The 25,019-nt window shown below is 38.7% G+C and overlaps 1 protein-coding gene and 2 long non-coding RNA genes across 4 annotated transcripts in view; 2 read left to right on the top strand and 1 right to left on the bottom strand.

The window, feature by feature from the left end:
* The window catches only part of LOC141385588 (uncharacterized), a 30,962-nt gene extending 10,889 nt beyond the window's left edge, over window positions 1–20,073 (top strand). Inside the window, exons 4-5 of the long non-coding RNA XR_012406290.1 lie at window positions 15,519–15,704; window positions 19,754–20,073. This is a non-coding gene — a long non-coding RNA (uncharacterized lncRNA). The remainder of the gene's footprint in view (window positions 1–15,518; window positions 15,705–19,753) is intronic.
* LOC103911105 (uncharacterized) overlaps window positions 1–25,019 on the top strand; it is a 150,726-nt gene that overhangs the window by 74,636 nt on the left and 51,071 nt on the right. The gene's annotated exons all lie outside the window — the stretch shown is intronic.
* The window catches only part of LOC137495618 (serine/threonine-protein kinase pim-3-like), a 58,965-nt gene that overhangs the window by 19,297 nt on the left and 14,649 nt on the right, over window positions 1–25,019 (bottom strand). The window lies entirely within an intron of this gene.

Raw genomic sequence — 25,019 nt, 5'->3', positions numbered from 1 at the left:
TTTATTTTAGATAAAGGGCAGGAAGTTGACTGAATGTTTACACAGCACAAAATGCGCGTGCTTGTATGGGCGTGACGTGGAGCTGATCCACGAATCACAGCACATTATGACAGATGACCAATCAGAGTCACTTGAGGCCGGGTCTTTCCGAGGAACTAGGAAATATATTAGTCGTTTTCATGTTAGCAGAGAAGCTGTTTATAATCAAAGTGAGATTTATGAAAAAAAAATAACGAATATGAAAGAATATAAAGAATATGATTTCCTTCAAGTAAAACATGAGCACACATTGCTTTGCATCTTATAAACACAACCAAGCCTTAAAATTACATTATGGACCACCCCTTTAACAATATTTACAACACTGGGACAAATACAAAGATGGGGAAAAACAAGAGAGCTGACAGAAGAGATGTGGGCAGCGCAAAAGAAATTAAAAGAACAAAACCCAAACTATATCTAACTGCCTAACACTAACTAACTAAAAATAACAAACACACAAAGAGTCTTCCGAGTCCTAACTATCTATCCAAAAAGTACAAGGGGTGGCGGTCGCCTCTACAGAACTATACAGAAGAGTAGTCCTACTGTAAGTGTTGCAATTAGGGATGCACAATATATCGGCAGCCATATCGTTATCGGCCGATAAATGCTATTTTTAAGATTATCGTTATCGATCCCATGTCTAAATTAGGCCGATATCTTTAAGTGCTGCGCACGCGTGGGCGGAACTTGTTCAGACTTGCCCAGTGCACTATAATGGATCTCTCCCACACTGTTTGTTCCTTCAAAGTCTTTCATTTATTCATGTGGTATTGCTGTACGTTAATAAGTCAGTAAGTAACCGTGTTCCTTATCATTGTAGATGTGTTTGATTGAGTGTCATTGTGTATTTTGCTTTAAATCGCCTCAGGAAAAATATTACATCTGTAAACCTTTCCTGCTCTGTCTCAAAGATGGCGGCGCGTGCACAACGCGAGGCTCAGGGTCTCTCCAGTTTCTGCATTTTTGCAGTATTATTGCTGCTCATTTCGGGTCTGTTCGTGCAGAACAGTGGTGCCTTTACATCGTACACCCGACAGGAGCTTTTGGATATTGGTTTGTGCATTCCGGACAGTTTTACTAGCAATCTTCGACTCATCCATGAGATCGCCAGAACACACCGGGCTGGGCGCCCTGCCCAGCCGGGCGGAAGTGCTCGCAGACCGCGCAGAGAACGTAAACAAAGACGGGGGAAGCGCGGCGGGCTAAGAGCTAAGCTAAAGCTAACACCACACCGGCTCTCTTTACCCAGCATCTTTCTCGCCAATGTACGGTCACTGGTGAACAAAATGGATGAGATTTGACTGCGCATCAACCACAGCAAAAGATTATGGAACTGTAACGTCATGATTTTCACAGAAACATGGCTAAACAGCGGGATACCAGACAACGCTGTATTGCTAACGAAGCACCACACATTCCGAGCGGACAGAACGGCGGATGACTCCGGTAAGACCAGAGGCGGAGGATTATGCATTTATATTAACAAAGCTTAGTGCACAGACTCTGTCGTCGTTGGGAGACATTGCCGAATCAGAGGCCATGGATGAACAAGGAGGTGCGCCTCCTGCTGAAGGCACGCAACACTGCCTTCAGATCAGGGGATGCACAGGCCTACAGCACTTCCAGGGCTAATCTGAAGAGGGGCATCAAAAAGGCCAAGCACTGCTACAAGCTTAAGCTAGAGGAACACTTTTCCAACTCTGATCCTCGGCGCATGTGGCAGGGCATCCAGGCCATCACCAACTACAAACCCAGCCAGTCCACACCCACAGTCACTGACGTCTCCTTCCTGAACGAGCTAAATGACTTTTATGCCCGCTTTGATAGAGACAATAAAGAACCCTAAACCAGGATCACTTCCTCCACCGACCACTCACCTATCACACTCACCTCCTCAGAAGTACACACTGCACTGAGTCATATCAATGGGCGTAAGGCTGCTGGACCAGACGCTATTCCTGGGCGTGTCCTCAAAGTATGTGCAGAACAGCTCGCTGGGGTATTCACAGACATTTTCAACCTGTCGCTCAACCTAGCAGCTGTGCCAACATGCTTTAAAACCACCTCTATTGTGCCAGTGCCCAAACACTCCAGCCCAACATGCCTGAATGACTACCGGCCTGTAGCACTCACACCCATCATCATGAAGTGTTTTGAGCGGTTGGTCCAGGCACATCTAAGAGACTCTTTGCCCTCCACACTGGACCCACATCAGTTTGCTTACCGTGGCAACAGGAGCACAGATGATGCAGTCTCTATAGCACTGCACTATGTACTCACACACCTGGACAATAAAAACACTTATGCGCGAATGCTGTTTGTGGACTTCAGCTCAGCATTCAACACTGTCATACCCTCCAAGTTACTGATCAAACTACGGAACCTGGATATCGACACATCACTCTGCAACTGGATTAAGGACTTTCTGACTAACAGACCTCAGAATGTTAGATCAGGCCACATCTGCTCCACCACCGTCACACTCAACACTGGTGTACCACAGGGCTGTGTGCTGAGCCCCTTCCTCTACTCCCTTTTTACCGTTGATTGTAGGCCTGTTAATAGATCCAACACCATCATCAAATTTGCAGATGACACCACAGTGATTGGTCTAATCAGCAACAATGTAGACGGCCTACAGGGAGGAGATACAGCATCTGGCCACTTGGTGCACCGACAATAATCTGCTCCTTAACACCAACAAGACCAAGGAGCTCATTGTGGACTTCAGAAAGGGACGAACAGGCTCACATGATCCCATCCACATAAATGGGATGGCCGTTGAGCCTGTCTCAATCTTTAAGTTCCTGGGGACCCACATCTCAAAGGACCTTTCCTGGTCCACCAACACCTCCAGCCTGATCAAGAAGGCTCACCAGCGCCTATTCTTCTTAAGGCAACTGAAGAAGAACCAGTATGGAACAAAATCAATGCCTAAAGTCTTGAATTAAAAAGCTTGTTGAATATCACAAACTGAAAAAAATAATACACCGTATTAACAAGTTCTTGCATTTTAATGACTTGAATTCCAGGGTTTGTATTTTTAGGTCCTGAAATTTAACATATCTGTATGTTTAAGCTTTGAATATTTCAACGAAAAATATTTCAAACACGTTTTCATACTTTAAAATTCAATAATTCATATTCAATTTTCAGATTTCACTTACAAAATATTCAATACCCTTTAAAAATACGATGTATAATATTCAAAAGGTAATTTTCAGTTCATTTTATTTCAGTTCAAATATTCGCTTCCATAAATTCAGTGGATCAAATTCGACTGTTAAAATTCAACATTACATCCGGGAACTGCAGGATAAGCAATAGATTGCAGATTGAAGATCGCCAGCTGCTCTAGCTTTCACCAGCAGGTGGAGATGGAATAATGTAAGATTTTTAACCCAGTAAACAGGCGAGAAAAAGGCTATTAAAGGCACAAAAGTAGCATTTAATATTAATATCAATGCTTTGGACATTATAAATGATAAAAAAGTATGAGTAAAATGAGTAAATGAGGTTTTAGTCATCTATATTTGCCCTTATGTAACGGAAGTCAGCTGGTGATCGCGTAAAGCTCAGTTCTCGGATCCAGGGACAGACGTTGTTCTGCAGTCTTATCGGAGCTTGTCTCCCATGCCGGCTCGCTCCCTGCTCGGACCGGTGCAGTTACTTGCACATAAACCGTCTTTTGATGAATATGATGTTACACATTGTCTATCATTATTGACTCTTTCTTCCATAGACGCGAAGATTATATTGACAGCTAAAGAATATAAACGTAAGAGAAACAGGAGAGGAAATATTATAATAATACAACATAGATAAACATTGACAGGGCTAAGAACAATTACGAACAAAGATATTCAAAAGCAGAGAGATTTTATGAGAATGTCACACAAAACAGTTTACTTGGAAATGTTAAACAGTATTCAGGTATGATTTAAGGTTGGTTATGGATGGGGCGTGTAATTTAAAATAATTTAACAAAACGTGCGAATGCATTAAAGGAGCGTCTTCAGTTATTATTTAAACGCAGCTATGTCAAGATTGGGATAGATTATATAATTTCATTATTTAAATTATGATTGTTAATATTAATATTTTATGACATGTATTTGGGCTATTGCGCTTAAATAAGTCATCCGTGATTCTAAATTAATATTTCTATTTATCCTTTTTATCACTCTGCCTGTCTTTTTCTTCTTTTTTTCTAATTTTTGGGGTTCTGCCACGGTTAAACGTTTGCAAAATGTCTTAGTTTGTCCAGAATATTGTTTTATTGTTATGTAGCCTATAGACGAGAAATGTATTAACGCAAATGGCAATGTCGCAGCCAATTAAGTAATAAAATGAGTTGCCTGTGGTTTGATAATAGGCAGTTATAACTGACTTTAATTTGTTTTCAGTATTAAATGAGAAAACCATTATTTATAAATTTTCAGCAACCGTTTGTATTTTATGATTAGCAATGCTGATCTTTTTTGCAGTTATTAAACATATAAACTTATTTAAACTGGTTTAAATTTAATATAGTTGTCACTTGAGCCTGTTTCATAAGATTAATGTTTAGAATGCGTGGTTTGACATGCGTGGTTGAGGGGTTCCTGCAAAGCAGCTCTGTTCATCATTATGGGATTATTACTGAGCTGTAATCGCCATCTACTGGAGAGAATGTATTTGCTCATTTATTCTATTAACTCTTTTCTGCAAGTCTGTTTTATGATTTCACAAAGTCAAACCATTATGTTTTTATTTTATATTTTGAGATGATCATATTTAAATAAACAATTGCTAGGGTAGCTAATAGTTTCTTTTTTTCTTGTTTTAAAAAAAAATCAGTAGCCTATACAATCATAATTTTTGCTTGACAAAGTTATTGGTTTAGGATTCTGGATGCATTTTTGCTAAATGTGATACTCTCACACTAGTTAAATCAATTATATGATCAGAAATGACAGATATAAGAAATCCATTAATATTCATCACTCTTTTTACAATTATACAAGCAATTTCGCGCCGACGTCAGCTCCACTTTCGGAAATGGTAAACAGCGAGGTGTTATTCATATAATCCCAAGCATGACATGATAATAATCGAAACACTCAGGCTATTCTTATGCTTGGCCAAATGTCATGACTTTCACTTTTATTTTACATTATTATGCACAAGCCCAGATATCATCTGAAACTTCGTAAGAATTCCTATCATATATTGGCAGCCATCCAGCATCTCTAATTCAGTTTGATATGCGGCGCTGGCTCTGACTGGTCACCGGAGCTCGCGGCCACTCGTTCGTCTTTGTCGTGTGCAAGCCGCACTGCACATGCATAAAAACGTCAATCATTTCATTCATCAATTCATTAATTTTCCTTCTGCTTCGTCTCTATTTTAGAGGAAAAGCAATAATCTGGACAAACTAAAGACATTTTGCAAACGTAACCGTGGCAGAACCACACAAAATAGAAAAAAAAGAGAAAGACGATAGCAAAGTGATAGATAAAAAGGATAAATAGAAATATTAATTTAGAATCACGGATGACTTATTTAAGCGCAATAGCCCAAATACATGTCATAAAATATTAATATTAACAATCATAATTTAAATAATGAAATTATATAATCTATCCCAATCTTGACATAGCTGCGTTTAAATAATAACTGAAGACGCTCCTTTAATGCATTCGCACGTTTTGTTAAATTATTTTAAATTACACGCCCCATCCATAACCAACCTTAAATCATACCTGAACACTGTTTAACATTTCCAAGTAAACTGTTTTGTGTGACATTCTCATAAAATCTCTCTGCTTTTGAATATCTTTGTTCGTAATTGTTCTTAGCCCTGTCAATGTTTATCTATGTTGTATTATTATAATATTTCCTCTCCTGTTTCTCTTACGTTTATATTCTTTAGCTGTCAATATAATCTTCGCGTCTATGGAAGAAAGAGTCAATAATGATAGACAATGTGTAACATCATATTCATCAAAAGACGGTTTATGTGCAAGTAACTGCACCGGTCCGAGCAGGGAGCGAGCCGGCATGGGAGACAAGCTCCGATAAGACTGCAGAACAACGTCTGTCCCTGGATCCGAGAACTGAGCTTTACGCGATCACCAGCTGACTTCCGTTACATAAGGGCAAATATAGATGACTAAAACCTCATTTACTCATTTTACTCATACTTTTTTATCATTTATAATGTCCAAAGCATTGATATTAATATTAAATGCTACTTTTGTGCCTTTAATAGCCTTTTTCTCGCCTGTTTACTGGGTTAAAAATCTTACATTATTCCATCTCCACCTGCTGGTGAAAGCTAGAGCAGCTGGCGATCTTCAATCTGCAATCTATTGCTTATCCTGCAGTTCCCGGATGTAATGTTGAATTTTAACAGTCGAATTTGATCCACTGAATTTATGGAAGCGAATATTTGAACTGAAATAAAATGAACTGAAAATTACCTTTTGAATATTATACATCGTATTTTTAAAGGGTATTGAATATTTTGTAAGTGAAATCTGAAAATTGAATATGAATTATTGAATTTTAAAGTATGAAAACGTGTTTGAAATATTTTTCGTTGAAATATTCAAAGCTTAAACATACAGATATGTTAAATTTCAGGACCTAAAAATACAAACCCTGGAATTCAAGTCATTAAAATGCAAGAACTTGTTAATACGGTGTATTATTTTTTTCAGTTTGTGATATTCAACAAGCTTTTTAATTCAAGACTTTAGGCATTGATTTTGTTCCATAAACCAGCTTTCATCAGCCGTCTTGGTGAACTTCTACCGCTGCACAATAGAGAGCATTCTGACAAACTGTGTCACAGTCTGGTATGGAAGCTGCTCTGTTGCTGAGCGTAAGGCACTGCAGCGGGTGGTGAAAACTGCCCAACGCATTACAGGGACCACACTGCCAGCCATAGAGGACATCCAGAAGAAACACTGTTTGTGCCGAGCACGCAGTATTCTGAAGGACACCTCTCACCCTGCTCACAGACTGTTTTCTCTCCTGCCCTCTGGCAGGCGCTTCAGGCTCCCCCGGACAAAAACCAGCAGACTGAAGAACAGCTTTTTCCCTAGAGCTGTCTCCCTCCTGAACTCTGCCCCACACTGACTCTTTTGCCCCCCTCCAATACACCCCCACTCTCCTCTAACTTAAACTCCTCGCAATAACTGCACTGTTTAACATTTGCATGTTTAAAATGTGCACATTTACTGCACCACATTGAACTTTTTACTTATTAAACTGTACATACCCACTGCATATGGGCATTTGTAATTATGTACACACCCACTATACATATACACTTGTAATCATGTTTATCTATCTGCACACTACTGATTATTAATAGCAACCCGCACATATATTCATATATTGTAAATCTGTTCATAGCTTATCCAACCTGTATATAATGTTCATAGTACATCCATCTGTAAATATCACCATAGTTTTCTATAACTGCACTTTATAACTTATTCCTGTATCCTGCACTCGCTGCTATTGCACTGCTGGTTAGACCTAAACTGCATTTCGTTGCATTGTACTTGTACATGTGTAATGACAATAAAGTTGAATCTAATCTAATCTTATTTAATCTCTTTGTTGTGTAGAGATAGCAGGGGATCTTAACTTATTACTCCAGGGCCGAATAATATTAGTCTCAATCAATGACTGTAAAAAATATGGACGACGCGACAGCCCTTTTTCCCATTGAACGCCTTGAGGGCAAAACGCCTGCTTGACGGGCACAAACTGTCGCAAAAGACTGCTGAAATTGGAGCCAGACATGCGCAGAAGGATTGTCTGATGGAGCCAGAGGAGGAGCCGCGAAAATGAGCAGAGTCGAGCTTCCAATCAAACGCTTTATGTAAAATCAACTACGCCCCCCGAACTTCTCAGCATGCGTTTGCTGTCATATCAACACAAATGGATGTAATAACGTTAACAAATATGAGGGTTTTATATATTCAATCGCGCCAGCTCCAGGCCGCAGCGCACAACTTACTCGCGGCGTCGCGGGCTGATTCCGGCTCGCATGCGGCAGCGACTGCTCGCTCGACCGCCGCATCTGGCTCGATTGACTCGGACTGGAATCGGGCAGTGAGTCCAGGCATCCGAAGTAGGTCCAGCAGAGGTAACATTAGTCAGTCTGAGCTCTAAGAGATAAGTCTCCGGCAGGCGAGAATCTAGCCGGAACTGTGTTTTGCTATCTGGGGGGCTAGGCGTGTATCAGCAAACTAATAAAGCCCGAAAAAAGCCCTGAACTTAGCGAATAAACAGTGTTCCACCAGGATCATGTATGTCAGAAACTATAGTTTACTGCTGAACTCATTTTGTCATGGTAAAATATCACAGAAATCGAATAATAACATTTCAGTCTACTTCAGTCTCCTGCCGAAGCTCAGACGCCGCGCTTTGAGAAACTGTCAATCACAGCTGTCAATCACGATGACACGCCCAGCATTAAATTACTGCTAAAAACAAACTGTTTACAAAAATGAAGATCTGCACCTATTTCAGCACAATAACCAGTGCCTTAATCCACCAGAACTATCTTTCGGGACATTTTATTGCAAGTGTAATATTTTTTTTTATTTGGGCTCAAGTCTCCTTCATTAACACGGAGGAGGCGGGCTTTATGACTTGTACTGCAGCCAGCCCCCAGGGGGCGATCTAACGGCCGAAACCTTCACTCAAACGTAGGCTTGCGGCACACTTGGTCTCAATGCCCAAAAACTGCTCCTTCTTTCTCTCTCCCTCTCCCTCTCCATGTAAACATAACGGTTGTTTGTAATCTGATTATTTGTTATTATCAACGCGTTGCTTGTCATGTTGATGTAAGATGTGTTCAGTTTAATCGGAATATTCATATTGATTATTACGAGCGCGAGCTGTCACCGCGCGCACACACACACACACACACACACTGTAGCACGAGGGAGAGGTGAATCCAGTCATAGAGGCTCTCGACCAGCCGCTCATTCTGTCTTTATATTCAGCTCTGTGTTTGCCATAAAGTCAGCTCAATGCAGGTTTTGTATGAAAATCTGACTCTGATCTACAGTTAAGTGAAACCCACAGCGGTTTACCATAAACTTTTCATTGATCATTTTCCCCGCAATTGACAGCAAGAACAAGCGCAGAAGCGTTGTCTGATTGACAAGCAGCAGCTTCATGTTCAACAGAATCTAAAACGCCAAATAGGATGAATCTGTGCCGCATTTTCTAAACGTACTATATATATTTAGCTGTTTGCTTGTACGGTGGCTCTAAACTGTCAAAACACCTTTAAAATAGGCTTTTTCAAACATGACGTATTTGAACATGTGTACATCACTGTAACCCGTTTGCTTTAATACCATTTGAGCTGGTTTCAGTCCTTAGTGCTTTCATTTTCATCTTATTTAAATATATTTAACTTGCTTGTTGATTAAATCCCATTTTGTTATTTAACGTTATTAATTTTATGCAACAGTCAAGTTGCATGTTAATTTGCTATGAAGAAAAGGAAGTAATGTATTTTTTGCATGCTGATTTATGTGAAATCGTGAATATAGGTCTGGGAAGTACTGAAAGGCTAGCCACAGTGTGGGATGCCTCTAAAGCATACATAAAAGGGAAACTCATTGCACATGCTTCCAGAAAGATGAAAGAGAGAAGAACTTTAATAAAAAGCCAAATTGGAAAAAGAATTGGCGAGTCAATACTCTGATTATTTATATCAGGATATTTGTAAATATAAATTTCAATTACATGAGATATTTAACAAAAGGGCGGAATATGCACTATTTAGACTACGAACTAAGTTCTATGAGGGAGGTGAAAAAGCTGATAAGCTATTGTCCAGAAAATTAAAACAACAAATTGTTGCAAATGTTATTCCAGCAATCAAGAGAGGAAATACAATGGTCTCTTTACTAAAGGACATAAATGAGGTGTTTCAGAACTTTTACGAACACCTATATACATCCTCATGTAGTCTAGATGAAGTAAAATTGAGAAAAAAAATTTCAAATATAAATCTACCTAAATTAGATAGATTACAAGCAGAGTCATTAGATCTTCCCATCATACAGGAGGAGGTTAAGGCTGCAATAGCTTCAATGAAATCTGGAAAATCGCCAGGGGTGGATGGTTTTCCATTTAAGTATTATAAAAAATGTATCGATACACTGGCCCCAATTCTAACCCAAGTTTTCATAGAGGCACTGCATATTGGGAAATTAACAAATACTTTCATGGAAGCATTGATAACACTGATACCCAAAAAAGACAAAGACGTAACTGATCCTGCAAACTATAGGCCAATAAGCCTTATCAATGTTGACTGTAAGGTGTTGGCAAAAATACTGGCCTCTCGGCTGGAAAAGGTTTTACCCAGTATAATTCATAAAGACCAGGTGGGCTTTATTAAGGGGAGGTCCTCGGCAGATAATGTGAGAAAAATGGTGCATTTGATGTGGTTAAATTATTCAGACAATACTCCAATTGCAGCTATATCTCTGGATGCTGAAAAGGCCTTTGACAGGGTTGAAAGGGACTTTTTGGCCTCAGCCCTGTCAAGGTTTGGATTTGGCAATACTTTTACATCCTGGATTAATTTATTATATAAAAACTCTAAAGCAGCAGTGATTACAAATGGCAGAGGTACTTGTCAAGGATGTCCATTGTCCCCAGTTTTGTTTACCATAGTATTAGAGCCTCTAGCCGTTATGATTCGGGCAGATACAAACATTAGAGGTGTTAGGGGGGGTAAAAGACAGTAAGTCAAACAAATTGATGCTGTATGCAGATGATATTTTATTACTATCCAATGACCCAATCAAATCTTTACCTCCATTAATGAACAGAATACAACAATATTCAGACGTATCAGGATATAAAATAAATTGGAAAAAATCAGAGGCTATGCCAGTATCCAAAACCTGTCATTCACATGTAGTAACACAATTTGGCTTTAAGTGGCTTCCCAAAGAAATGAAATATTTGGGGATAAATTGACTCAGAATTTAAATGAAATAATGATGTTAAATTATGATCCATTGCTGACAAGGATAAAACATAATATTGACAAATAGAAACAGCTGAAGCTTTCACTATGGGGTAGAATTAATGCTGTTAAAATGGTAATTGCACCACAATTTAATTATATATCAATGATGATGCCTATGAAGATCCCAGATTCTATTTTCAAAAGATATGATATGATGATAAAGGACTTTCTCTGGAAAGGTAAAAAACCCAGGATCAAAATGAGTAAACTTTGCTCCCCAAGAGATAGGGGAGGCCTTGGTTTGCCTGATGTAAGGATGTTCAACCTTTGTTTTGAAATGACCAAGCTGGCCAAGCACTAGGGAGAGACAGATTCAGAGCTGGATTGGATAGAAATGGAGGAAAATTAGCATCACCATTCCACCCGATTGACATTCTCTCACAATGTTCTGGAACTAAATGGGAATCAAACCCAGTGACCATACACTCAAGATTTGTATGGAGTAGAATCCATAAACTATGTAGGACATCACATTATAAACAGGCATATGCATCATTGTGGAACAACCTAGAAGTTTGTATAGGCAAAAAAAAAACTGTATTTTGGAAACACAGGCAACTAAAAGGAATTGCTAAAGTGAAGGATTTGCATGAGGAGGGTATATTCATGTCATACTCCGATTTAGTGGACAAATATAATATTGAAGCCTAAGGGGACTTCTGGAAATACCTGCAAATTAGACACTGCATCAAGGACAAACTTAACCTGAAGGACAACCTTGTATATGCTTATTTACAGTCACCACAGGAAGCTAGGACTGCTTCTATGTGTTACAAAATGATGCTAAATGTACTCAAAATGTTTAACTCAGAAGTGTGTAATAATTTGAGAATAATCTGGCAAAAGGATCTAGGGGTAGATATTGAGGATAATGAGTGGCTGGACATCCTTTCCAATGTTTGTAAAAATATAAAAGAGGAAAGTTTGTTCAATACAAAATAATACATATATACTATTACACACCATCCAGACTCTATAGCAGGGGTTTTCAAACTGGGGTCCGCGGCCCCCTGGGGGGCCGCCAGATGGCGCTAGGGGGGCCGCAAAGAAATTTTAGATCAATGAGCCCACATGGATGAATTTTGTGTCCCGCATCCGCAGCCTTTAAAAATTATAATGTATCTGTTTGTGTTATGTTATAGGGCTAATAATTATTAAATATTAAAAAGTATTAGTGCTCTGTATTTAATGGAGCTCAACATACCTGATCAAATTTTAATACTCTGAATATAAATGCATTTTTGTTCCACTTTTTCCCATATTTGTTTGTGTAACTAATTTAAATGTAATGTTCAGTATTATTATTAATAGAACAAACTGTTATGAACATTTTAAAGTCAGCAAAGCTTCTAAAATTATGCAAAGCAAAACTTGTGGCTCTTTGAACTTGAATACCCAATTCTAGATTGCATTTAGGAAATTATTTTTTTATTAGTGTAAGTCAGGATTGTCGACCTGAGTAAATTATGATGTGCACAAAAAAAAGGAATAATAATAAACAAAACACACAGCCTCCATTATAGTATTGCTAGTTACAACAGTACAGTTAACTGTTAACAGGCTGATGAATGACAAAACTCTTTAAAACTTTAAAGCTTTAAATCTTTAGATACATTTAGACTCTCAGCTGTAAGGGTAAATAAATACAGAAGAGTCTAGCTGTGCATAGGCTGAAAAAAAGCATAAAAATGGCATAAAAACTGTGTAAAGTGTCGACTTGTACACAAAATATGGCTTGATGGGATAATCCAGTGAGAGCAGACCACAATGAACACTGCGCATCAAGATTTGATCAATAGATTGAAGCACTAAAACCATGTCAACTCAACTAACATCTTACAAAAATTAATCCAGATAATGAATAATAAATTTATTGAATAATATATAATAATATAAATGTATTGAATAATACAATTAAAAAAAATTAAGTACAGTTGTTCATTTGAGGGGGTGGCGTCATTTTTATTTTTGGGGGGTCCCCAAAAGAATTCGCCCTACACAAAGGGGCCCTCAGCTGAAAAAGTTTGAAAACCCCTGCTCTATAGGATGGGACTACCTGGAAATAATCAGTGTTGGAAATGCAATAAAGAAGAGGGTACTTATTTACACATGATCTGGGAATGTTGTCTAGTTTACCCATTCTGGTGTAAAATTTTAAGAACAATGGAGGATTGGCTAGGCTGTGAGTTACCTGTAGAGCCACGGCTATGCCTTCTTGGTGATAAATTAGTGATACCTAATATAGGTAAAAAATCCTTTATTCTTCTCAAGATTGGATGCATTACAGCAGCTAGGATGATACTACGTAACTGGAAGTGTCCCAGAATGCCAGAAATGAAGGAGTGGATTAATGGGATGATTGAAATTGCATAATATGAGTGTATACTGGGGAGATTGAACAATGAGGGAGAAGTACATGGAAATTGGGATAATCTTTGGCAACATTTATAATTAGGATAATTCAGTATGTACATTTAAAGGTACCACAACCTTATTTTCCATATATGTTTGCTATACATTGTTATTCTTTGTTGAATTTTCTTTGTGTACGTGGCTAAATATGTAACATGTATCATATGTATGTGTAGGGTGAAGTGTGTTCTTTGTTCTTGGCTGTTGAACAATAAAAAAAGTTGAATTGCAAAAAAATAAAGGGACTAAGCCGACAAGAAAATGAATGATTGAATATTGTTGTTTAAATAACAATTAGCCATTAGTTAAATGCCTAAATAATAATATAAAAATGTTGATTCCCATAGTTTATTTATCACTTACTGATTCTGAATGATCTTTAAAAACATCTACTTTTAAATACAAATGATTTGTAAATAATGCACTTAATAACACTTAATTTAGATTCCTCACAGATTTCTCTTTTAAATTAATATTTTCTACAGGATGCTTTACAATAATATATTTGTGCATATACATTAGACTATTCAGTACCAATGCAAGGCTTGGAATATATATATATATATACATTACTTTGATTAAGCTTGAACCTAAGACTTAGCCTGAGAGTTAGCCTGCCTCGGACCAGGGGCCTCATGTACGAAGACTTGCGTGGAAATCTTACTAAAACATTGCGTACGCACAAAGCTGTAAATGTGCGTACGCAGAAAAAAAATCAGATGTATGAAACACTGCGTACGCCGAATCTCACGCATATTCTTTTGTACATCTGAATGAACATGATACTGAGCGCAACATGCACGAGCACAAAACCCCTCCCTGCCTCCTCCCCCGTATGAATATGCTAATGACTATGCTAATGGCAAAACCCAACGAAAAAGCAATGTCAAAAGCAAGCAAAAAGAGAAACTTTGAACAGAATGTGAATTGGAGGTGCTGCTTTCGGAGGTAGACCGGAGAAATTAAAGCGGTGTTATTTGCAAGTTTGTTCTCCGGAATTAACAACAAAAGAAAAAAATAGAGTGGGAGAGTTTAGCTGATACGGTTAACACAGTTGGGTCTGAACATCGCACTGAGTGCATTTAAAAAAGAAATAGTGTGATTTATAACTAAAAAATGTTGCAGTACCCTTAGCAGTCTCAGTGGCGCACCTCAGAAGAAGCATGTGATCATGCACTGACATGTACGAGCATAAACTCGGCTCGAATCCAGTGTCTAATGAATTCTTTCTTTTTTTTCCCCGCTACATATCAGATTTTGCCCACTATTTATCAAGAGAAAGACAAGTAGGAATCATCAATAAGTTTGTGCATCATATTTTATTTGCACATTTATTGAATGGAAATGTTTCTGATTCACGCATACAAATTCATCTTCAGATAGTGTCTCTATAGCAATGTGTGTGCGGTAGATCGCTCAGATTATATTGGGAAAACAGGCGACCGCTGCAAATTGTGCTTTAATGTTTAGCTGGTCAACTGTATGGTATGGAAATCTTACATACCTACTATATGAACCCGTCTCATACAGCTGCCATTGCAAGGATCAGACACTTTGTAGAGAAGAATTTAACACAACTGCCTCTAGGAGTCGCCAATGGAAATAAAACAGACACGCACAAAAAATGTGCGTACGCCTGCCAGAAAGCTGCCGTGAACCTGCGCACATTCCCACGTTCAGTTCATTGTTAGTAAATCCAAACGTGAGCGATTCTGAGCATGAAACCTGGCGTATGCAAAGTTTTTGTGCGTACGCAGCGTTGATACATGAGGCCCCAGGCTAGTTTCCCAGCATAAGTTGCCTGGGTAACTAAGTTTGAACTATCGTTAATTTGATTTATGAAACCGAATCCGTCATTAATAAACCTGACTTAACAAAATAAGCCTGGCTTTTTCTGTAAGCTTGGCTTATGGAATAGCCCCCAGGCCGTTGGAGTTGAGTGTGTTGTTGGTCAGTTTGAGCTAGGAGGTTGGATACTGCATCCATTTCTGTCCAGGGGCGGGAGAGTCTGGATGGATGAAGAAGCTGTTGGGCAGGTGCGGATCAGATGAACCATTCACTTCCCAACAATCCTTATTCCACTGCAACAACGGAAGACCATCTCATGAAGACTAATCCTTAGACATATGCCGATATTCAATAATTCAGTATATCATGATAAAGAACATCTTGAAAATGTCAGGTAGGCAGTGAATCATTATTTACCATTTAAACCTTTAGAGTGTTTGTCAATTTTCAGTTTGTTGTGTTGGCTGTGATGTTCATCACAGAATATTTGAAGACCTAATGGTTATTTATTTTCATAAACATTCTAATTTGACCAGTGCACAGCAAATTCATTGGTGTTAAATTTCAAGTGTTGTGGTAATTCAGAGTAAAGTGTTAAAATTCTAGAGTTAGATAAAGGTAAAATAACCCTCTCGGCGTTAGAAGCTGATTTGCCTCCTTGTCACACAGAGTAACATGTATCTACCTTTGTAGAAAACCCTTGTATTTGAGAAACTAATCAGAGTGTCTGAAATCTCGCCACACCCTCATTCACCTGGCCCTTAAACTAGTCAATTAGTTTAGTCCACTAGACAGAGCGAATGACAACAAATAAGTGAATTCAGACACCTGCTGTTGAACACCTGCTGTTAACAAGCACAATCACTGAAGGAATAAGAAATTGAAGGAAGAAATAAAACTACTGACACAGCCTCACACCAAACCAACTGAATTAAAACAGAGGATTAAACAACTCCATTAAATAATAGCATAAGCAGCTTCACTGATTACAGTTTGACTTCATTTCTGTAAGAATATTTGACAATGAACAGAAGTTTATATTTTTTTATTAAAAATATTTCATTTGACCTCACCATCATAGAGATCAGAGGCTGCTTATTTGAGCTCTTGAAGCTTTATTCTGATAAACTAATGTTTCTAAAACTTATCAGTTATAGCAAGAAAGGTCAAGATAAACTATACTGTTAGTGCTTATTTGTTATAGATATAATTTCAGGTGATAAATAAAGGGTAATAAATTGATTCATAAAAATATGCAAATATAGTTGTATTAAAACTGCAAGTGACAATACTACTGTCAGTCTACTGCTCTTCATAGAAGATTCAACAAACAATTACATACAATTAATAATTAGAGTGTCATGCACTAAACATTCACACTCCAGCTTGCTAATTATGACACACAGACATCAAGAATCAGGATATGAACCTCAACCGTGGTGGCTAAAAAAAAAATAGCTGCATAGTTCATGCCGCAATGCATGCTGGGTGCCAGCATAGTACAAAGCTCCCAGCATGCATTGCAGCATGAATAAATTATGCAGCTTTATGTTCTTACAATCTCTTTCTTTTCCTTTATTTTGTGTTGTTTTTGGGAGGTGATATTTCAGTAGTGTTTTTTTTTTACTTGATTTTTATTTTTTGTTTGTCACCATCATTGAGATTCAAAGACTAATTGTTGATGTCTGTGTGTTTTTGAGTTCTGCTGTAGATCAAACATTCTCATTGTAAATATTGTTTTTAGTTTATTTTATATTATTGGAGCTTCAGTGGTTTCATTTATGTATATTATTTATTTCTTACACATAACTAATATGATACTGAATTAGAAAACAAGCAGGAAAGGATGGCTATGTTACCATAAATAACCTCTTCAAACTGACACTATAACTTACTTTCGACTCTCCATGCTATATGTATAAATAGTGTGATTAACACTAACTATAGCAGCCAAAATAAAAGACATTTACAACAAGAAGTTAAAGAGCCTGACTAAAGCAGACTCTGTCCTCCATCATGGTGACTTCAAATGAACAACAGAAATTTCATTAAGAGCTTTTGTTCACATGACAGAAATAAAGTCAAAGGTCATTAATAGGTGAAGCTCCATGATAAGTTGTTTAATGTGATGAGTTTTTTTTAAAGATGTTGAAAAATAACATTTTTTATTGTGTAATTTGTTTTATTTTTATTGATTATTATTTTATTTAGAGTTTTTTTTTTCTCAGTTGATTTCATCTTTGGTTTTGGCTTGTGTTTTTCTGTCCTTCAGTGATTCTGCTTGTTAACAGTTGTTCATCAACAATTCTCAATCCTCCTTTAATTAGACACTTAATTGTCTCATTAACTTCATCACTGTCTAAGTGTTCAGCCCTCTGTAGTGAGGACACTAGTGAGGATTTTGCTCTGGAATTTAAGGCTTAAGTGTGTTGGAATGAAAAATACAGACTATGGGATTTGTTTTTAACAGAAATATACTGGAAACTGAATTTACGAATGTAAAATGTTGAAAACAGCAGATTACTGGCAACCACTGCTGCCAGTATTTTGACATACATTTAACAGATATTTTACACAATAAGAGTTTGCTAATTAACACTCTGGGTGTTAAACATTTTAACACTTTCAAAAGTGTTATTTTAACATTTATAGTGGTTCCCATATAAACTCTGAGGGAGTGTTAATTTTAACTCTAAGGTAGTTAAATCTATTAAATCTAAAATTTGCAGTTTGAGATCGATAAAAAAATACAGACTGTTGAATGTGTTTTTTACAGAAATATTCTGTAAGCTGAATTTATGAATGTTAAAAACAGCAGATTACTGGCAACCACAGCTGCTGGTATTTTTCCCTAAAATCTAAAAAAGAAAAAAAAGAAAAATGAAAAACAGCTAAACGGTTTTTGTGTTACCATTGTGGAGGATAATAGCGTCTCTGTTCAAGTCCAAGATGAACTGAGAGTAATTGATGTTATGCTGTATCTTCTTTTGTTTAAAGGTAACTGTGTAGTTACTAATGCAGTCAAAATCTGTTTGCTAATTGCAATCACACATGAACACATTGTTGCATCTAAAGACTTTACATTTTTTTGCACTAAGCGATGATTTTGTAAACTGAACATTGTATTAGTTCATGAAATATGGTTATTTTTTGTAAATTTATATAGTTATATAACACTTCCATGTTTTTCACAGAAATATTCTGTCAAACACAGCTGCTGGTATTTTTATCGGAAATTTAACAGATATTTTACACAATAAGAGTTTGCTAATTAACACTCTCTTGGTGTTGACAATGTTAACACTTTCAAAAGTGTTATTTTTAACACTTATAGTGGTTCCCATATAAACTCTGAGGGAGTGTTAATTTTAACTCTAAGGTAGTTAAATCTACTATCTAAAATTTGCTGTGTGTCAATGAAAATGTGTGACTATTTACTGTCATTTTGTTAATTAATTCTGCAGTAAGGTTTAATTTGTTAACATCAGCTAATTTAACTAAAGTCAGTGTGATGTGAAGTTCTTAGTTAATGCCTAACAATAAAATCAAAGTTGTAATCATATTAGTAAATGAAGTAAAAAAAAGATTAAAATTCAGTTGTATTTCGTTTGTTCTGTTCCTCTAGCTCTGAGTTGCGCTTAGCTTGTTGTGTGGCTTATGCTGAATCAAATTCTCTGTGACAGCAGATAATGCCTTTTACATTGTTTTTACCGATACTGGCACCTAGTACTTTTTTACATTCATCTACAGATCAAGTCTTGTCTGGATGGATCTCATATTTCTGAGTTAGCTCTTTTCTAACTTTCTCAGTGACTATTAGGTCCATCTGTAATCCGAACAACGATTTAATTCCTTATCTGATCACAAAGGAGTTTAAAGCCCACTTCTTTTATTTGTGGAGATCAGTCAGGTTTCTCAGTTACCACACAAACAAAACACTAAACTTTTCTGATCAACAGACTGTATGTTAACAAAGCTAACTTTCCCTGGCAATGCAGAAAACAAACACAAACTGAAAGCACTTCGCGCTAAACAAGAACAAATCAACAAAAAACTAAATAATAACACGTAAGGTTAATCTTCCCTGCTTTACAGAGGATAGCAGGCTTTAGCACAAAAGGCTAAACACAAACAAAACAAATATTAGCACGTAAGGGTACTCTTTTCTGCTTCACAGAGGATAACAGACTTTAGCACAAAAAGCTAAACAAAAAGAAAACAACAAATATTAACATGTAAGTTTAATCTTCCTTGCTTTAAAACAGAGGATACAGATTTTAGCAGAAAAATGCTAAACTTCCCTGGCAATGCAGGGAATTCATCCCTAAAATAAAATTTAGAGGATAACTTAGCTAACTAAACCCACAGCTGTTTGTTAACTCTTCTCTGACAGCGCAGAGGGTAGGTAACTGGATATACTGGTTTTTGCTGTTCTTTTTATAGAGTGAAAACTCACCAAATCATGGTTGAACTGAAAAGATTCAGTCTGGAGAGAAGTCTGATTTTTCTTGAGCTTGATGTCATATTTCAGGTAAACACAACTTTCATCAGGGTTGCTTGATGTCATATTTCAGGTAAACACAACTTTCATCAGGGTTGCACTCACCAAGTTTTTGAGAATATGTGACCTCTGTGACGTAATGATACCATTACTGTTTTGTACTGTTGCTTTAACTAGAGGGGTAAGGGGTATTGGGAAAAGCGGAAGTGCATGGAGAGTTCAGGATGCAGGCAAGTTGAGAAAATAAACGTGTGTATGTTCCAAGCAACTGACTGCTCTCTGTCATTTAACATGGTGTCAGAAGTGACAAACAATGGCAAAATTTAATTCCTCTTTGAGTTTTTCCTTTGATAAGCCGATGGAATGGATGGATTGGAGACAGAGATTTTAGAGATTTCGGACAGCTACTAAATTAGATAAGGAGGATGGAAAAATGCAAGTAAGTTGTCCCATCTATGCCATGGGAAGCGAGGCAGAGAACATTTATAAGTCGTTCGTTTTTGCCGAAGAAAGACATAAAACCGACTTTGACATTGTGCTGGAAAAGTTTGACGGATACTTTTTTTCGAGGAGGAATTTCATTCATGAGCGCGTGCGCTTCCATCAGAGGGTGCAAAAAAAAGCAAAAGGGTTTATAAGAGCACTGTACGAGCTGTCTGAACACTGTGAATTCGGCGCTATGCAATACGAAAATATCCACGACCGCATAGTAGTCGGCATTATTGATAAAGAATTGTCTTGCAGGCTGCAGTTGATTACAGATCTCACATTGGCACAGACAATTCAAACCGTACGGCAATCTGAGGAAGTGGCCACTCAAGTCAGTATGAAAGGGGAGACAGTGGGTGCAGTCAGAGCAGTTGTCAGCACAAATAAAGAAGCTGTGAAAAGACAATATAAAAATAAAGACAAAACTGGAACAGACAGTCATGCAAAGTGTAGAAAATGTGGATGTGCTCAGCATGAACGTGATGAGCGCTGCCCTGAAAGGAAAGGAAAATGCCATAAATGCCAAAAAATGAGGCACTGGGCAAGAGTATGTAGAAACAGCAAGTCAGTCACAGAAGTCACTGAAAGTCAGGCACGTGCACACATAGGGCTCAACCTGTGCAGTGCACATGCCCTTTTTAGTGTTGGATAGAAAGTGCCCTTCCAAAATGATCAAAAGTGCCCCCGCGACACACCCTCCCTCCCGCCCTTCAGTAGGCGCGCGCTCAACCCCCCGCTTTAAAGTACACGCGACAAAAAATGTATCCTGCACATGCCCTTTTGACAGTCTCTGCACGGGCTTGCTGAAAGTGCTGATCATCATATGTATTTTTAGGCTCTGTTTACAATGGAAAGGAACTAGAAAAGCAGTGGACTGTGCAGCTTTTAGTTGGAGCAACCCCTGTAAAATTCAAAATTGACACAGGGGCTGATGTGAACATTGTAGCGGAAGAAACTTTTAGCACATTGGTTCCTGTAATGGCATTGGGGCCACTTAACGTCACATTGGATAGCCCTGTAAGCTCACCTGCTTAGGTCAATTTAGAGCCACTGCACAGTATAAAGAAAAGTCCTATCCATTTGTTGCTTATGTGGTCCGTGGACATAAAGTCAATGACCTGTTAAGCAGATCTCTGTCAGCTGACATGAACCTGGTGAGGAGAGTTGAGGAGACAATTAAGGAGGTTTCAGAGCATGATTATGCGAATGGTGAACAAGGAACACTCAAAACGGATTCTGTCAAAATACTCCTGAAAGACTCAGTACAGCCATATTCTGTGCATACAGCAAGGCGTGTTCCCATACCAATGCTACAGAAGGTAAAAGATGAGTTGCAGAAGATGGAGAGCGATGGTGTTATACAGCAGGTAACACAACCAACTGAGTGGTGTGCACCTATGGTTCCTGTTCTGTAGAAAAATGGCAAAATACACATTTGTGTTGATCTGAAAAGGTTAAATGAGGCTGTAAAGCGGGAACACTATGTGCTACCCACTGTTGATGAGATAATCGCCAAACTCAGTGGTGCAAAAGTGTTCTCCACTCTAGATGCCGCTAGTGGATTTTGGCAAATTCCTCTTCATCCCGACAGTTGCAAACTTACCACCTTCATCAAACCATTTGGGAGATATTGTTTTAGGAGACTTCCTTTTGGGATTTCAAGTGCTCCGGAGATCTTTCAGAGGAAAATGTTGGAGACACTACAAGGGCTGGATGGTGTGGAGGTTTTTATGGATGATATACTCGTCTATGGCTCCTCAATGGAACAGCATGACATTTGTCAGACACAAGTGATGGAGAGAGTGGAGTCGACGGGGCTAAAACATAAACAGTGAGAAGTGCACATATAGACAAAGTCAGCTTCGGTTCCTGGGTCATGTGATTAATGAATCTGGGGTGCAGCCTGATCCAGCTAAGTGGATGCCATTTGACTACTGCCACCACCACAAAGTGTGCAAGAACTGAAAAGAGTGCTGGGCAAGGTGAACTATTTAGGGAGGTTTATCCCCAACCTTTCAACAGTCAGCCAACCACTGCATGAGCCCCTGAAGGAGAAAAACATGTGGATGTGGGGACATGCCCAGCAGACTGCTTTTGGAAAAATTAAACAGCTTCTCACAACCGCACCAGTTCTGACATATTATGACGTCACTCGAAGCACCGTTATCTCCGCTGATGCCAGCAGCTTTGGGCTAGGAGGAGTGCTCCTGCAGCTTCATGGAGATGAGTGGAAACCTGTAGCGTTCTGTTCTCGACGACTCACTGAACCAGAAACACGGTATGCACAGATCGAGAAAGAATGTTTAGCTTGTGTTTGGGCTTGTGAGGAGTTTGAAAAATACTTGTGTGGCTTAGAAGACTTCAAACTAGTGACGGACCACAAGCCACTGGTTCCTCTCATTAATAATCGGAGTCTTGACAATGTCCCTGTCCGATGTCAGAGACTTTTGATGCGCCTAATGAGATTCAAGCCCATAGCTGAGTATGCACCAGGCAAGACACTTGTAGCAGATACATTGTCTAGAGCACCGCAAACCAGCATTACTGAGGAGACAACAACACATACTGATGTGGACTGCTATGTGGCTTCGGTGTTGCATGGCATACCAGCAACGCCCAGTAGAATGGACTGCATTAGAGCTGCCACTGCAGCTGATGGTGAGCTGCAAGCTGTAATCAAGCTGATCAGAGCCGGATGGCCACAGCATATTAGTCATATTCCTGTGGAAGCCAGGGAATACATGGCTGCAAAAGCAAAGCTTTCGGAGTATAAGGGCTTGGTGATTAAGGGAAGGAGAATTGTAGTGCCAAGAGTGGTGAGGAAAGAGATCCTGGAAAAGTTCATGAGGGTCACCTGGGCCTCACAAAATCTAGAGAGAGGGCTAGAGAGTCTGTGTGGTGGCCTGGGATTTCAATGGAAATTAAAGCTGCAAGCAGCGATGATAGGGACCTCGCACCCGGGGTCACCGCCGCCCGGTGACCTTACGATGACAGAGAACAGCGAACAATAATAATATAAGCCGATATATATATAAAAAAACTAAGAAAAATACAGATTTATGCCAAACTTCCTCCTGTCAGCAGGTGGCGCTATACCTGTGACTAAAGATTGGCATGTAGATGTCTTCAGGAGAGGAATTTAATCAACCATGTGAAGTTTCAGGCACATGGGACATTTTGTGGCTGAGTTATAAGCCAAACTACCTTTTGCCAGCAGGTGGCGTTATGACTGACTCAATATTGTTATGGGGATGTGTTTAGGAGTGGACTTTTATCAAACATGTGAAGTTTCAGGCAGATCAGAGATTGTGTGGAGATTGTGTTATAAGACAATTTACATTCTGCCAGCAGGTGGCGCTATTAAAAACTCAATATTATTATGTAGATGTGCTCAGGAGAGGACTTTCATCAACCATGTGACATTTTATACAGATCGGACATTGTGTGGCCGAGTTACAAGCCAAACTACCTTCTGCCAGCAGGTGGCGCTATGACTATGACTCAATATTATTATGTAGATTTATTATGTAGAAGTGCTCAGGGGAGGACTTTCATCAACCTTGTGAAGTTTCAGGCAGATCGGACATTGTGTGGCCGAGTTACAAGCCAAACTACCTTCTGCCAGCAGATGGCGCTATTACTGACTCAATATTGTTATGTAGATGTGTTCAAGAGAGGACTTTTATCAATCAGGTGAAGTTTCAGGCGGATCGGACATTGTGTGGTAGAGTTATAAGGACTTCCTGTTCCATGGCGAAGCGTTGAGGTTTGTCATGTCACCACAGACACGCCCCTCTGCGAAAACTCTAGATCTTCACAATATATCATTGCTAGAGCTTTCAGATGACACCACTCTATTTTGGTGCTGATACGGGAAAGTTTGTGGTAGGAGTTTGTTATAGTGTCAAACATGTCATTTCCTGTGGCCAGCAGGTGGCGCTATAACTGTAACTGGATATCGGCATGTAAACCTGTTCAGGTCAGGACTGTTATTAAATGTGTGAATTTTGAGGCAGATCTGATAATGCATGTCTGAGTTATAAAGACTTCCTGTTTTGTGGCGAATCATCAAAGTTTGCGAGGCCGCCACGGACACGCCCATCGACAAAAACTCTAAAGCTTCGCAATTTAACATCGCCAAGGCCTTTAGATGATAAAACCCAATTTTGGTGTTTATCAGATAAAATCCCTAGGAGGAGTTCGTTAAAATACAACGCCTGGAAATGGCAAAAATGCCACTTTTTCGCCGCAGGAAGTTAATAATATCTGACTTCCTGTTAGGTTTGAGATATGGCTCCAAGTGACTTTTTCGTATGTTTTGGCATGTTTGAGGTGTGTGCCAATTTTCGTGCATGTGCGTGATTCGTAGCTCGGGGGCTCGTCCATTTAATTATTCTAGGTGGCGCTGTCGAGTCATTTTGCCACGCCCACTTCAATATTGTTATGTGGATGTGTTCAAGAGATGACGTTTATAAACCATGTGAAGTTTCAGGCAGATCGGACATTGTGTGGTTGAGTTATACTGCAAACTACCATCTGCCAGCAGGTGGCGCTATAACTGTGACTTAAGATTGGCATGTAGATGCCTTCAGTAATGGAATTTAATCAACTATGTGAAGTTTCAGGCAGATCGGAGTTTGTGTGGTTGAGTTATAAGCCAATCTACCTTCTGCCAGCAGGTGGCGCTATGACTGATTCAATATTGTTATGTGGATGTGT

This window comes from Danio rerio, chromosome 5, assembly GCF_049306965.1.
Source record: "Danio rerio strain Tuebingen ecotype United States chromosome 5, GRCz12tu, whole genome shotgun sequence".
Taxonomy (NCBI): Eukaryota; Metazoa; Chordata; class Actinopteri; order Cypriniformes; family Danionidae; genus Danio; species Danio rerio.
The sequence above is the reverse complement of the archived record's forward strand: the minus strand, read 5'-3'. Positions and strand labels throughout refer to the sequence as shown.